General features: G+C 40.0%; 1 protein-coding gene across 1 annotated transcript in view; it reads left to right on the forward strand.

The window, feature by feature from the left end:
* Positions 1-14,530, forward strand: part of LOC129083212 (zinc finger protein 420) — a 367,495-nt gene that overhangs the window by 272,156 nt on the left and 80,809 nt on the right. The gene's annotated exons all lie outside the window — the stretch shown is intronic.

Here is a 14,530-nt window from a genome sequence, read left to right on the forward strand (position 1 = left end):
CCCCTTCTCTCTTGTCTCTGTTGATTTCTTTTCCTTTCAGTGTTGCTGGTCAAATTTTCCTTGCATCTTTGCATTGTTGGTTAGGTTCCGCTTATAGGTGAGATCATACGGTATTTGTCTTTCGCCCCCTGGCTTATTTCGCTTAGCATGATGCTCTCCAGTTCCATCCATGCTGTTGCAAAGTTTAGTACTTCTTTTTTTCTTTCTGCTATGTGTACTCCATTGTGTATATGTACCATAATTTTTTGATCCAATCATCTACTAATGGGCATTTAGGTTGCTTCCAAGACTTGGCTATTGTAAATTGTGCTGCTATGAACATTGGGGTGCATAGGTTCTTTTGTATTGGCGTTTTGGTGTTCTCAGGGTATATTCCCAGCAGGGGAATCGCTGGATCAAAAGGCAGTTCCATTTTCAGCTTTCTGAGGAAATTCCACACTGCTTTCCATAGTGGCTGCACCAGTCTGCATTCCCACCAACAGTGTACTAGGGTTCCCTTTTCTCCACAGCCTCGCCAGCACCTGTTGTTTGTGGATCTGTTTATGATGGCCATTCTGACCGGTGTGAGGTGGTACCTCATGGTGGTTTTGATCTGCATTTCTCTGATGGCTAGTGATGCTGAGCATCCTTTCAAATGCCTCTGGGCCCTCTGTATCTCCTCTTTGGAAAAGGGTCTGCCCAGGTCCTTTGCCCATTTTTTGATTGGATCGTTTGTCTTCTTGGAGTAGAGTCGAGTGAGTTCTTTATATATCTTGGAGATCAAACCTCTATCTGATGTATCATTAGCAAATATATTTTCCCATACGGTTGGCTCCCTTTTCATTTTGCTGATGTTTTCTTTCGCCGTGCAGAAGCTTCTTATTTTGATGAGGTCCCACTTGTTTATTCTTTCCTTTATGTCCCTTGCTTTAGGAGACATATCAGTGAAAAAATTGCTGCGTGGGATATCTGAGAGTTTCCTGCCAATGTTCTCCTCCAGGACTTTGATGGTGTTGCGACTTATATTTAAGTCTTTTATCCACCTTCAGTTTATTTTTGTGTATGGTGTTAGCTGATGATCCAATTTCAATTGTTTGCATGTAGCCGTCCAGCTCTCCCAACACCATGTGTTGAAGAGGCTATTAGTGCTCCATTTTATGCTTCTGCCCCCTTTGTGAAATATTAGATGCCCATAGAGACCTGGGCTTCTTTCTGGGCTTTCTATTCTCTTCCACTGGTCTATGGGTCTGTTCTTGTGCCAGTACCAGATTGTTTTCAGTATGGTGGCTTTGTAGTAGAGTTTGATGTCCGGTATTGTGATCCCTCCTACTTTGTGTTTCTTTCTCAAAATTGCTGCGGCTATTCGGGGTCGTTTATGGTTCCATATACATTTTTGAAATGTCTGTTCTATTTCTGTGAAATATGTCATTGGTATCTTAATAGGGATTGCGTTGAATCTATATATTGCTTTAGGTAGTATGGACATTTTGAGGATATTAATTCTTCCAATCCATGAGCACGGTATATGCTTCCATTTATTTGTGTCTTCCTTAATTTCTTTTTTCAATGTTGTATAGTTTTCTGCATACAGGTCTTTTGTGTCTTTGGTTAAATTTATCCCTAGGTACTTTATCTTTTTTCTTGCTATATCGAATGATATATTTTTTCTGATTTCTTCTTCTTCTATTGCATTGCTGGTGTACAAAAATGCCTTTGATTTCTGAATGTTGACTTTGTATCCTGCTGTTTTGCCAAATTCACTTATTAGGTTCAGGAGTTTTTTGGTAGAGTCTACAGGGTTCGCTATGTACACTATCATGTCATCTGCAAACAATGATAGTTTTACTTCCTCCTTTCCTATTTGGATGCCTTTTATCTCTTTCTCTTGTCTGACCGCTGTGGCTAGGACTTCCAATACGATGTTGAAAAGAAGTGGTGAGAGCGGACATCCTTGTCGTGTTCCCGATCTTAGTGGGAAAGCTTTCAGTTTTTGCCCGTTGAGTATGATATTAGCTGTAGGTTTTTCATATATGGCCTTTATTACGTTGAGGAATGCCCCATTTATTCCCATTTTGCTGAGTGTTTTTATCATAAATGGGTGCTGTCCCTTGTCAAATGCTTTTTCTGCATCTATTGAGATGATTATGTGGTTTTTGTCTTGTCTTTTATTGATGTGCTGTATCACGTTTACTGATTTGCGTATATTGAACCATCCCTGCATTCCTGGGATGAATCCCACTTGATCGTGGTGGATAATCTTTTGAATGTATTGCTGGGTGTGGTTTGCCAATATTTTGTTGAGGATTTTAGCATCTATGTTCATCAGCGAAATAGGCCTGTAGTTTTCTTTCTTTGTAGGGTCTTTATCTGGTTTTGGGATCAGGGTGATGCTGGCCTCATAGAAGGAGTCTGGGAGTCTTCCCTCCTCTTGGATTTTTTGGAATAGTCTGAGAAGGACAGGGGTTAGCTCTTCCTTAAATGTTTTGTAAAATTCTCCTGGGAAACCGTCCTGCCTTGGGCTTTTGTGTGCTGGACGTTTCTTGATTACTGCTTCAATTTCCCCAGCTGTTATCGGTCTGTTCAAGCTTTCTGTTTCTTCCTCCTTCCCTGTTGGAAGATTATACTTTTCTAAAAATTTGTCCATTTCATCAAGATTTTCAAATTTCTTGGCATATAATTGTTCATAGTAGTTTCTGATGATCCTTTGTATTTCTGTGGTATCAGTTGTTATTTCTCCTCTTTCATTTCTGATATTATTAATTTGGGTCCTCTCCCTTTTTGTCTTGGTGAGTCTGCTTAATGTCTTGTCAATTTTATTAATCTTTTCAAAGAACCAGCTTCTGGATTGGTTGATCCTCTGAATTGTTCTTTTTGTCTCTATGTCATTCAGTTCCGCTCTAATCTTGACTATTTCCTTCCTTCTACTTGCTCTGGGATGTATTTGTTGTTGTTTCTCCAGTTCTTGAAGTTGTAGTGTTAGGTCTTTTATTTGAAATGTTTCTATCTTTTTAAGGTCAGCCTGTATTGCTATGAAGTTCCCTCCCAGGACCGCCTTTGCTGTGTCCCATAGGTTTTGGACAGTTGTCTGTTCATTTTCATTTGTTTCCAGAAATTTTTTTATTTCTTCTCTTATCTCATTATTGACCCATTCATTGTTTAATAGTGTACTGTTCAGTCTCCATGAGTTTGCAAGTTTTTGAAGTTTCTCTTTGAGGTTGATTTCGAGTTTCAAGGCCTTGTGGTCTGAGAAAAAGTTTGGTATTATTTCAATTTTCCTGAATTTGCTGAGGCTTGCTTTGTGTCCTATCATGTGGTCTATCTTTGAAAAACTGCCATGAGCATTTGAAAAGAATGTGTATTTTTCTTCTTTGGGATGTAAGGTTCTATATATGTCAGTTACGTCTCTTTGATTCAGTGTGTCATTCAGTGCCACGATATGTTTATTAATGTTTTGTTTGGAAGATCTGTCCATTTTTGACAGTGGGGTGTTGAAATCCCCTACTATCAGTGTGTTGCTGTCTATATCATTTTTGAAGTCATCCAACAATTTCCTTATAAACATGGGGGCTCCTATATTGGGAGCATATAAGTGTACAAAGTTGATGTCTTCTTGATAGATTCTTCCTTTAAGTATGATAAAGTGCCCCTCTGGGTCTCTCTTTATGGCCTTTGTTTTGAAATCTACTTTGTCTGATACAAGTATGGCAATCCTGGCCTTTTTCTCATGCCCATTTGCTTGGAACATTTTTTTCCATCCGTTTACTTTCAATCTGTGTAGATCTTTTGCTCTGAGGTGGGTCTCTTGTAGGCAGCATATGTGTGGGTCATGTTTTCTTATCCATTCAGCTACCCTGTGTCTTTTGATTGGGGCATTTAGTCCATTCACATCGAGAGATATTACTGATAGAAACTTACTCATCTTTTCTCTTTGTACTTGTGTTCCTCTCTGTCTCATTCTTTTCCTTCATCTGCTTAAACCAGTCCCCTTAGCCTATCTTGGAGTGCTGGTTTGGTAGAGATGTATTCTTTTAGCTTTCTTTTGTCTGGAAAACTCCATATTTTTCCTTCTATTTTAATAGAGAGCCTAGCTGGGTAGAGCAGCCTTGGCTGTAGGCCCTTGCTTTTCATGGCTTGGAATATTTGTTTCCATTCCCTTCTGACTTGTAGTGTTTCTGTTGAGCAGTCAGCTCCTAGGCATATCGGGGCCCCCTTGTATGTTACTTTCTCCTTCTCCCTTGCTGCCTTGAGGATTCTCTCTTTGTCTTTGACATTTGCCATTTTAATGATGATGTGTCTTGGAGTGGACCTCCTTGGGTGCCTCTTGAGTGGGGTCCTCTGTGCCTCCTGGATCCATGAGAGCCTTTCTCTCCTCAAATTAGGGAAATTTTCCATCATTACTTTTTTGAGGAGGTTCTCTATTCCTTGCTCCTCTTCTTCTCCTTCCGGTATCCCTATTATACGGATATTATTGCGTTTCAGGTTGTCCTGCATTTCCCTAAATGCTTCTTCATTCTTTTTGAGTCGTTTTTCCATTTCTTGTTCTTTCTGGGAGCTTTTTTCTACCTTGTCCTCCATCTCACTGATTCGATCCTCAGCTTCATACAGCCCGCTTTGGATTCCTTCTACTGTGTTCTTCAATTCAGAAATGGTATTCTTCATATCCTCTTGTGTCTTCTTGATGGTTTCTATGTCCTTTTCCAAGCTGATATAGTTTGCTGTAAGATCCTGATAGTTTCTCTGCAGTTTCTGATAGTTATCTTTGAGCTGGCTGAGCTCATTGAGCTTCCTTAGAACCATTGTTTTGAATTCAGTATCTGATAGTTCCCTTTCCTCTATTTCATTTAGCTCTGTCTGTGAGGAGTCCCCTTTTCCACTCATTTGAGGGGAACTTCTTTTTCTTCCCATTTTTATGAGAGTCTGTTAAGTATTTTTGTCCTTTACTTTTCTTCCTGGGCCTGCCTCTGATGATGTCAGTTGTTGACCCTATACAGCCTTGGGTTGTTTGTTTGAGTGTTTCAGGAGTCTAATGCCTGTGTCTGACTCCTGCTTCGGGCAGCGCTGTGACCGCTTCGGTCAGGGCTGAGCTATTTTTTGGGATCTCTCTGCACTCTCACGCGGGCTCCTTGAACGCGTTCCCAGCGCGGCAGGGTCCCCCACCTGCCTGGGCTGGTATGTGCTTGCCCCAGACCAGGGGGCTTATTCGCGACCTCCCGTACTCATCTGGCTTCCCTGGCACGCGAGCTTCGCTGCACTGGTCAGTTTAGGGTCTTATATTTTGTATTTTCCCCGCTTTTGGCTCTTTGGGTGCGTTGCTTGCCCTCGCCAAATGGGGACTACGGAAATTGGAGGAAATCAGCTCTAGGACTCTCCGGTTAATCCTGTTTCTGGTCTCTCTTCCAGGGATTCTGGGCAGCTCTACTTATTTTGTGGGCCGCTCCGCAATCGCGGCGGGTAGGTCAATTTACGCCTGCCCTTGCCCCTCTGTGCACTCCCTCGCAGGCCGTATGGGTGCCAGTCTGTGTGAGGCCTTTTCGGCAGGTGCAAGCGTTCACCAGCCCGCGTGGGTCACACACATGCTCTCCAACCCTCGCCGGTCACTCGGCGCAAGTGTGCGCGCCTGCTCTGGGTGTTTTGGGGTGTCTATGTTTGCTTTTCAGCTTTTGGCTCTTTGGGGGTGTGGCCTCTTCCTGTGCAATGGAGACTACAGCAAGGAGAAGGAGTCGGGACTCCCCGGTTCCTCCTCCCGTTCTTTCCCCAATGCCTCCGTTTTTAGTCTCCCCTCAGGGGCCTCTGGGCAGTTCTGTGACCCCTTCGGCCAGGGATCCAACCCCTGTGCGGACTGCGTTTCAATCGTAGGCAGTCTGGTTCATGCGCACCCCGCTTCTGCCTCTTTGGGGTCGCGCCTTTCCAGCCCACAATGGAGACTACCGAATGGGGAGGGAGTCGGGACTCCCCGGTTCCTCCTCCTGTTCTTTCCCCAACGCCTCAGTCTCCAGTCTCTCCTCAAGGCTCTCCCAGCCAGTCTGCACTCAGCCCCGTAGCTCACATGCATACAAGCTGTGTGCGGAGCGCACAAAAGGCAGGTTAATTGATTTCCTTATGCCTGAGTGAGATGGTAGCTGCAGAGTGGGAAGTGCGTTATCACCCGGGCTCCACTGGCCGCTGTGTCAGTTCTCTTCACAAAATTTTCCTCACCAGTCTTTTCCCAGGCACCAGCCCACCCTGCTGCCACCTCTACGCAGAGATCAAGGAGGGTGGCTGCCGCTGCAACTTTTGCGTTTGCCCTTTAAATGTCTTTTTGCATCCCCAGCCACCTGTCTCTGGCAGAGAGCACCCCTAAGCTTTTTGGGGTTGCATTTTGTCTGTATTTCCTCGGCTTTAGCTGCTGTAGTTTAGGGGTTCCTATTTATGATTCAGACCCTGTTCTTCTCGGGGGGACGCTAACTGGCCGTTTCAATGTCCCTCTGGTGCCAGTGCCCGTGCGCACCCAGCCCACCCTCTCGAGCCTCCACCGGAATTCTCACCCGTTGGGATGTGTGAGAGTAGAATCCACTGTCCGCGGTACCAAGGCTCCTCTCCCACTATCGCTCCACTGCTTTCCAGGTGATTACTCCATTATTTAGTTGCAATTCCAGTGTGGTTTTGGGAGGAGGTCAGCGTGACTCCCTTTCACTCCTCCGCCATCTTTCCCCACCTCTATTTCTTCTTCTTGTATGATCGCTATGGCTAGGACTTCCAGTACTATGTAGAATAAGAGTAATGAAAGTGTACATCCGTGTCTTTATTTCTTATCTTCAGGAAAACTTTTTTAGTTTTTCCTCATTGAATATGATGTTACCTGTGCACTTGCCATATATGGCCTTTATTATGTTCTCTCTATTTCCACTTGCTGAAAGTTTTTATCATAATTGGGTGCTGGATTTGGTCACATGCTTTTTCTCCATCTGTTGATATGATCATGTGATTTTTTATCTTTCATTTTGTTTGTGTGATGTATAACATTAATTTATTTGTAGATATAATACCAACCTTGCATGCCAGTAATAAATCACATTTAATTATAGCATATGATTGTTTTAATGTATTGCTGGATTTAGTTTGCTAATATTTTTTTAGGATTTTTGCATTTATGTTCATTACGGATATTAGCCTCTAATTTTCTTACACTGTAGTGTCTTTATCTGGTTTTGGAATTAGGGTTATGCTGGTGTCACATAAAATGAACTTCAGAGTCTTCCCTCCTCTTGAATTTCTTAGAGCAGTTTAAGGATAGGTGTTAGTTCTTTGAATGTTTGGTAAAATTTACCCATGAAGCCATCCAGTTCAGGACTTTTTTTGAGGCGGGGGGAGTTTGTTGATTACTGTTTCAATTCTGTTTATTGTAAGTGATCTGTTTATTTTTATTTCTTCTGGATGCAGTTTTCAAATATAGTATGTTTTTTAGCAATTTATCCATTTTTTTCCCAGATCATCTGGTCTGCTGGCATATAGTTTGTAATATTTTCTTATAATCAATCCTTTGAATTTCTGTGGTTTCTGTCGTTACTTCTTTTTAATTTCCAACTTTACTTATTTGTAAAATAATGACAGTTTTTTCTTTTTTCTTGATAGATCTGGGTAAAAGTTTATCAACCTTGTTTATTTTTTCAAATAAACGTGTCTTGGTTTCATTGATCTTTGTATTGACTTTTTAGACTCTATTCTTTTCATTTCTGTTCTGATTGTTATTATATTATTCCTTCTGCTCACTGTGGTGTTTGTTATCCTTTTCTCTAGTTTTTTTAAAAATTGTTTAATGTTAGATGGTTTATTTGAGAATTTTCTTGTTTTTGAGGTGGTCCTGCAATGCTATGAATTTTCCTCTTAGGACTACTTTTGTTGTGTCCATAGCTTTGGGATTGATGTGTTTTCATTTTCATTTGTTTCAAGGTAACTTTTTATTTCGTCCTTTATCTCATTTTTAACCCATTCATTCTTTATTAATGTGTTATTCAGCATCCATATGTTCATGTTTTTCAGATATTTTTCTGTAATTGATTTCTAGTTTCATACCATTGTGGCTGGAGAAGATGCTTGACATGATTTCAATATACTGAAAATTATTGAGCCTTGTTTTGTGGCCCAACATGTAGTCTGTCCTTGAAAATGTTCTATGTGAACTTGAAAAGAGTTATATTCTGCTGTTTGGGTGTAAAATCTTCTGAAAATATCAATGAAATCCATCTAGTGTAATGTATCATCTAAGGCCACTGGTTCCTCATTGATTTTTATCTGAAAGATCTATCCATTGATATCAATCAGGTGTTAAAATCCCCTAGTATGACTGTATTGTATAGTCAAACTCTTGCTGTTCATCAAGATTTGCTGTTTATATTTAGGTGCTCTTAGGTAGGGGGCATAAATTCTTACAATGGTTATATTTTCTTGTTGGATAGATCCTTTTATCATCATGTTCTTCTTTGTGTCTTATTATAACCTTTGTTTTAAAGTGTATTTTGTATGATTTAACTACTGCTATCCCAGCTTATTTTTTAATTTCCCATTGCATGAAATATTTTCTTCCATCCTTTTACTGTCAGTTTGTGTGCATCTTTTTTTCTGAATTTGGTGTCTTGTACAGAGCATACATAAGGGCCTCATTTTCTAATCTTTTCAGCTACCTTATATCTTTTGATTGGAGAATTTAAGTCATTTACATTTAAAGTGGTTATTGATAAGTACGTATTTGTTGCCACTTTATTCTTTATAACCTGTTCCTCCTTCTTCTTTCTTCTTTAAGAAGTACCTTTAACAGTTCTTGTAATACTCGTGTAGTGGTAATAAAGTCCTTTAGTGCTTTCCTATCTGAGAAACTCTATTGTTCTCTTTCAGTTTTAAATGATAAGATTGCTGAGTAGAGTAGTCTTTTTTTAATTTTTGTCCTTGCTTTTCATCACTTTGACTATTTCCTGCCAATGCCTTCTGGCCTGAAATGTTTCTGACGAGAAATCAGCTGACAGTTTAATGGGACCTTCTTTGGAGGTAACTAATTATCCTTTTCTTGTTGTTTTAAAGATTTGCTCTCTGTCTTTAACCTTTGCCATTTTAATTATGATGTTTCTTGGTGTGGGCCCCTTTAGTTTAATCTTTTTAGGACTCTCTGTTCTTTATGGACAGGTGTGTCTTTTTACTTTACCACCTTAGGGAAGTTTCCAGTCATTATTTCTTCAAATAGTTTCTCAATCCTTTTGTTCTCTCCTCCTTCTGGTACCCCTATGATGCAGAGCTTCTTGTTATACTTCTTGTTGTTCCAGAGGTCCCTTAAATAATCCTTATTTTTAAAATACTTTTTTTTCTTTTTGCTGCTTTAATTGTATGCTTTCTACTACTTTGTCTTCTAAATTGCTGATTTGATTCTGTTTCATCTAGACTGCTGTTGAATTTTTCTAGTGTATTCTTCATTTCAGATATTGTATTCTTCATTTTTGCCTGGTTCTTTTTTATGGTTCCTATGTCCTTTTCTATGCCTATTACTTTTTAAAAAAATTCTCACTGAGTTAATCCATTCTTACTCTACATTCCATGAGATTTTTTATAACCATTGTTTTGAACTCTGTATCTAGTAGATCGCTAACCTCCATTTTAGTTCTTTTTCTGGGGATTTCTTCTGTTCTTTCATTTTGGGCATGGTTCTTTGTCTCCCCATTTTGGCTACCTCTCTGTATTTGTTTCTGTGTTTTAGTAAGTCTGTTATGTCTCCAGTCTTGGTTTTGTGTCATTGTACAGTAGATGTCTTGTGATGCTCAGTGGCACAGCCTTCTTCATCACCTGAATTAGATGATCTAGGAATGCCCCTTGTGTGGGTTATGTGAACCCTCCTGTTGTATTTGAGTATTTATTGCTGTTGACCTTTAATAGGTAAGGATGACTTTCCAGTTGGCTGACAATGAGTACTGACCATGGCCATAGTATATGAGATGTTATGCAGTGGCTGACTCCATGAAGCAAAATTTGCCACAGCAGGATCTGGTGCCTGCCAAGATCTCCCTTTGTGTCTGCTGCTTTGGGAACTAATTCCCAAAAGCAGCTCTGGTGTGTTATGAGTCCATCTTGGGAAGGACTGCAGTGCAAGTCAATATCAGACATTGTCTGTGACTGGCCCTGGGCTACCTGTTTGGAAGTACAAAGTGATTTGCAGTTTATGGCTGCCTCTACTGGGCCTGGGCATGTGTGGGAGAGGCCAAGCTATGCACCATAGTTGGTTTTCACCAGGACCAAGTCTTGGTACAGGTCAGCAAAAGGCCTGAGGCACCCCAAAATTTGCCTTTGCCTACTAGCTGACTATTATTCTGTTACTGAAGGAGCCTCTGGAAGTATGCAAGTTGCATGAGGGAGGTTTCTGTGACTCTCCCAGTAGGAGCAAGTGGTCATCACCAGATTTATACAGATTTAAACTCAGGACCAGTGCTGGGTCTGAGGCTACTCTGCAAAATTCTCCAGGTACACCACAGCCAGTTGCCACCTGCTGGGTGTCCATGGACCTTTTTGGTGAGGCAAGGTCTCAGGTATTCATCAGGGTGAGGCTACTAGCATTTCTTCATCAAGCCCAAACAGAAGATTTTGCTTTGTGAAGGGAGGGTTTTGTATAGGAACCGTGGAGCTGGTCAAGCATGCAAGGGAAAAAATTGGCCTTATCCTAGAGCCACACAACTCAGTCTCTCCTTGAATCTGCCTGGAACTCCTCAAGAGTCTTCCAAGAGAGTCTGTATAGCAGGCCTGGTCTGGCCAAAGAGTATGAGCTTGGTAGGTCAGGGCCATTGAAATTTGGGAGGGTGGTGCTACTGGAACTCTTGTCGGAGGATTGGAGGGTCTCTATGGTGCATGGCACAGAAGCCCTGGAACCACATACTCAGTGTCTGTCACACCCTGAATCTCCCTGGACCTCTACCCCATGTGCCCCGGCAGCTATCTCCTCTGCAGGACATGAACGCAGCAGGGCCAGGCAACAGGGAATTAATAGGGTAGGTCTACTGCATCCCTCCAGGTCAGTGCAGTATGGAGGGGAATGCTCAACTTAGGAAAGGTGGCATTTCTATACAGTGCAGGAGATAGACTCAGCACAGGGATCATGGCAACTGCCCTTTTAGCTCTCTCCTTGGAGCCACACAACCATTCTGTCCTCACACTACAGTGTGTTCCAGTCTGCCCTCTCTGTGCCAGAGCCCAGGGTAAGTGGCTTGAACAAGATTTTGTGTGCTGGTTCTTTAAGAGGGTGCCTGGGTTTCCAGCAGACTGCTGTCTCCCTGGAGGACAGAATCTCTTATTATACTAATAGATCCCTTTCCTTCTCCTCTTACTTCACAACTTCTACTATTTTCATTAATTAGTAATTAGATATCACTCCTCTACTCACACTGGTGGCTCTCCACTCAGATTAAAAGTCAAATTCCTTAGGATGTCTCTAATGCTTACGTAATCTGGTTGACCTTTACCTGATATCTTCTGCTACTCCCTCCTCCCCAGCCACACTGGCTTTCTTGTTATTCCTCAGATGAAATATGCTTCTACTTTAGTTATCTAAATAACTTTCTCCAAATATCTAACCAACTAATCACTTCCTTCAAATCTTTGCTTAAATTAAATATGAACTTATTATTTTTATTGTTGTTCAATTACAGTTGTCCCCATTTCTCCCCCATTACTCTCCCCCTGCCCTGCCCATCCCCACTTCCCACATTCATTCCTCCCCGCCTCATTGTCTTTGTCCATGGGCCCCTTATACATGTTACTTGAGACCTTTCCCATTCTTTCCCCTCTTATCCCCCTCCCGCCTCCTCTCTGGTTACTATCAGTTTCTTGTTTCTTTCCATGTCTCCAGTTATATTTAGCTTGCTTGTTTGTTTTGTTGATTAGGTTCCACTTATAGGTGAAAACATATGATATTTGTCTTTCACTGCCTGGCTTATTTCACTTAGCATAATATTCTCCAGTTCCATCCATGCTGTCACAAAGGGTAGGTGTTCCTTCTTTTCCTTCTGCTGCATAGTATTCCATTGTGTAAATGTTCCACTGGTTTTTGATCCTCTCATTTACTGATGGTCACTTAGACTGTTTCCAGCACTTGGCTATTGTAAATTGGGCTGCTATTAACACTGGGGTGCATAGATTCTTTTAAACTGGTGTTTCAGGATTCTTAGGGTATCCTCTCAGCAGTGCAATTGCCAGGTCAAATGGCAGTTCCATTTTTAGTTTTTGGAGGAAATTCCATACTGTTTTCCACAGTGGATGCACCAGTCTGCATTCCCACCAACAGTGAACTAGGGTTCCCTTTTCTCCACAACCTTACCAGCACTTGTTGTTTTTTGACTTATTTATGATGGCCATTCTGACTGGTATGAAGTGGTATCTCACTGTGGTTTTAATTTGCCTTTCTCTGATGGCTAGTGATGCTGAGCATCCTTTCATATGTCTCTGGGCCCTGTATATGTCCCCCTTGGAGAAGTGTCTGTTCAGGTTCTTTGCCCATTTTTTTAATTGGATTGTTTGTCCTCCTGGAGTGGTCATGTGGGTTGTTTTTATATTTTGGAACTCAAACCCAACAGTATACTAGGGTTACCTTTTCTTTACAGTCTTGCCAGCACTTGTTGTTTTTTGATTTGTTTATGGTAGCCATTAATCAATGTTAACTTATTGATTCCTGCCTTTGACTTCATCTACACTCCTGATCTCTCTTACCTGCTTTTTAAAAAACCCTCCAATGAGGATTAAAAATTATTTTTAGAGAGAGAGAATTGGAGGCAAGGAATGAGGAAGGGAGTAGAGGGAGATATCCATGTGAGAGTCTTACCTGCTTTTTTTTTTTTCTGTAGCCCTTAGTACCTTCTAACATAACAATAAAATTTACATAATTAGCACCTACTTTCTGTCTCCCAAAGAAAATAAGATCAATGAAATTAAGTAAACTTTGTTTACTATGATATTGAAAGCTTCTAGAACAGTACCTGTCACAATGTTAAGTGAATGTTATTAAAAGAAGCAACTATAAGAATAGAGGTTATTTCAGTGCCTGTATTTCAGTTCAGTACAGTACATGCATAAAACTGTAACTGAGTCCAATCATCTTCTTAATTTTTCCTTTCTAAAAATTAGTTTTCAATTATAGTTGACATACAATATTGCTTTTAGGAGTACAATATAGTAATTAGATATTTATATACCTCAAGAAATGATTGCTCCAGTAAGGCTAGTACCTATCTGACACCATATGTGATTATCACAAAATTATTGACTATATTTCCTATGCTGTACTTGATATCTGAATAACTTTTTATTTTTTTATTTTTTCTTTTGTTTCCCTTACTTGAGGAGAGATATACAAAAACAATATTACTAAGAACAATGTCAAAAAGTTTACTGCCTTTGTTTTTTCCTAGTTTTATGGTTTCAAGACTTACATTTATCTCTTTACTCCATTTTTTAGTTTATTTTTAGAGACCATGTAAGAAGGTGGTCTAGTTTAATTTTTTGCATATGTCTGTCCAGTTTTTTTGAACACCGTCTATTGAATAGACTGTCCGCACCCCACCGGTATATCCTTGCCTCTTTTGTTATAGAATAATTGACCATACAAACATGGGTTTATTTCTGGGCTCTATTCTGTTCCATTGATCTTTGTGTCTATTTTTATAACACATACCATGCTATTCTGATTACTATCACCTTGTAGTACAGTTTTAAGTCAAGTAGCATGATACCTTCAACTTTGTTCTTTTTTCTCAAGATTTCTATGCCAGTTTAGGGTATTTTGTAGTTTAGTATAAATTTTAGGACTATTTGTTCTAGTTTTGTGGAAAATAGCCATTGGTATTTTGATAGAGATTGCACTGAGTCTGTGGATTACTTTGGGTAGTAACAATGTTATCTTTTTTATCCATGAGCACATATATCCTTTTATTTGCTTGTACCTTCAATTTCTTATAGTTTTTCAAGTACAGGTCTTTTACTTTCTTGTTTAAATTTCATTCCTAGGTATTTTATTCTTTTTTATACAATTGTAAATTGGATTATTTTCTTAATTTCTCTTTTTGATAGTTCATAAGTAGTATATAAAATGCAATCAATTTCTGAATATTAATTTTGTATCCTGATACATTAGTGAGTTTATTAGAAAAATTTTTTGTGGATGCCTTAAGGTTCATATAATAATGACATCTGCAAATGATGACAGTTTTACTTCTTTCAGATTTGGATGCCATTTACTTTTTTCTTGTCTGATTGCTGTGGCTAGAACTTCCAATCCTATGTTTAGTAAGAGTGGTGAAAGTGGAGATCTTGTTTTATTCCTGATCTTAAAGGGAAATCAGCTTTTCATCATCGAGTATGGTGTTAGTTGTGGGTTTTTCACATGTGGTATTTATGTTGAGGTATGCTCTCTCTGTTCCCACTTTACTGAGAGTTTTTATTCCATAATTTCTTCTTGACCTGAGATTTACCTTACTGATTTTTCTATAATTCTAATCATTCCCCGACTAAGTTTCGGTATAACCTGTTTTTTTTTTTGTTTTTGTTCTTA

The sequence above is a fragment of the Pteronotus mesoamericanus genome, unplaced genomic scaffold (genome assembly GCF_021234165.1).
Source record: "Pteronotus mesoamericanus isolate MK-2021 breed Mesoamerican mustached bat unplaced genomic scaffold, CSHL_Meso_final scaffold_165, whole genome shotgun sequence".
Lineage (NCBI taxonomy): Eukaryota > Metazoa > Chordata > Mammalia > Chiroptera > Mormoopidae > Pteronotus > Pteronotus mesoamericanus.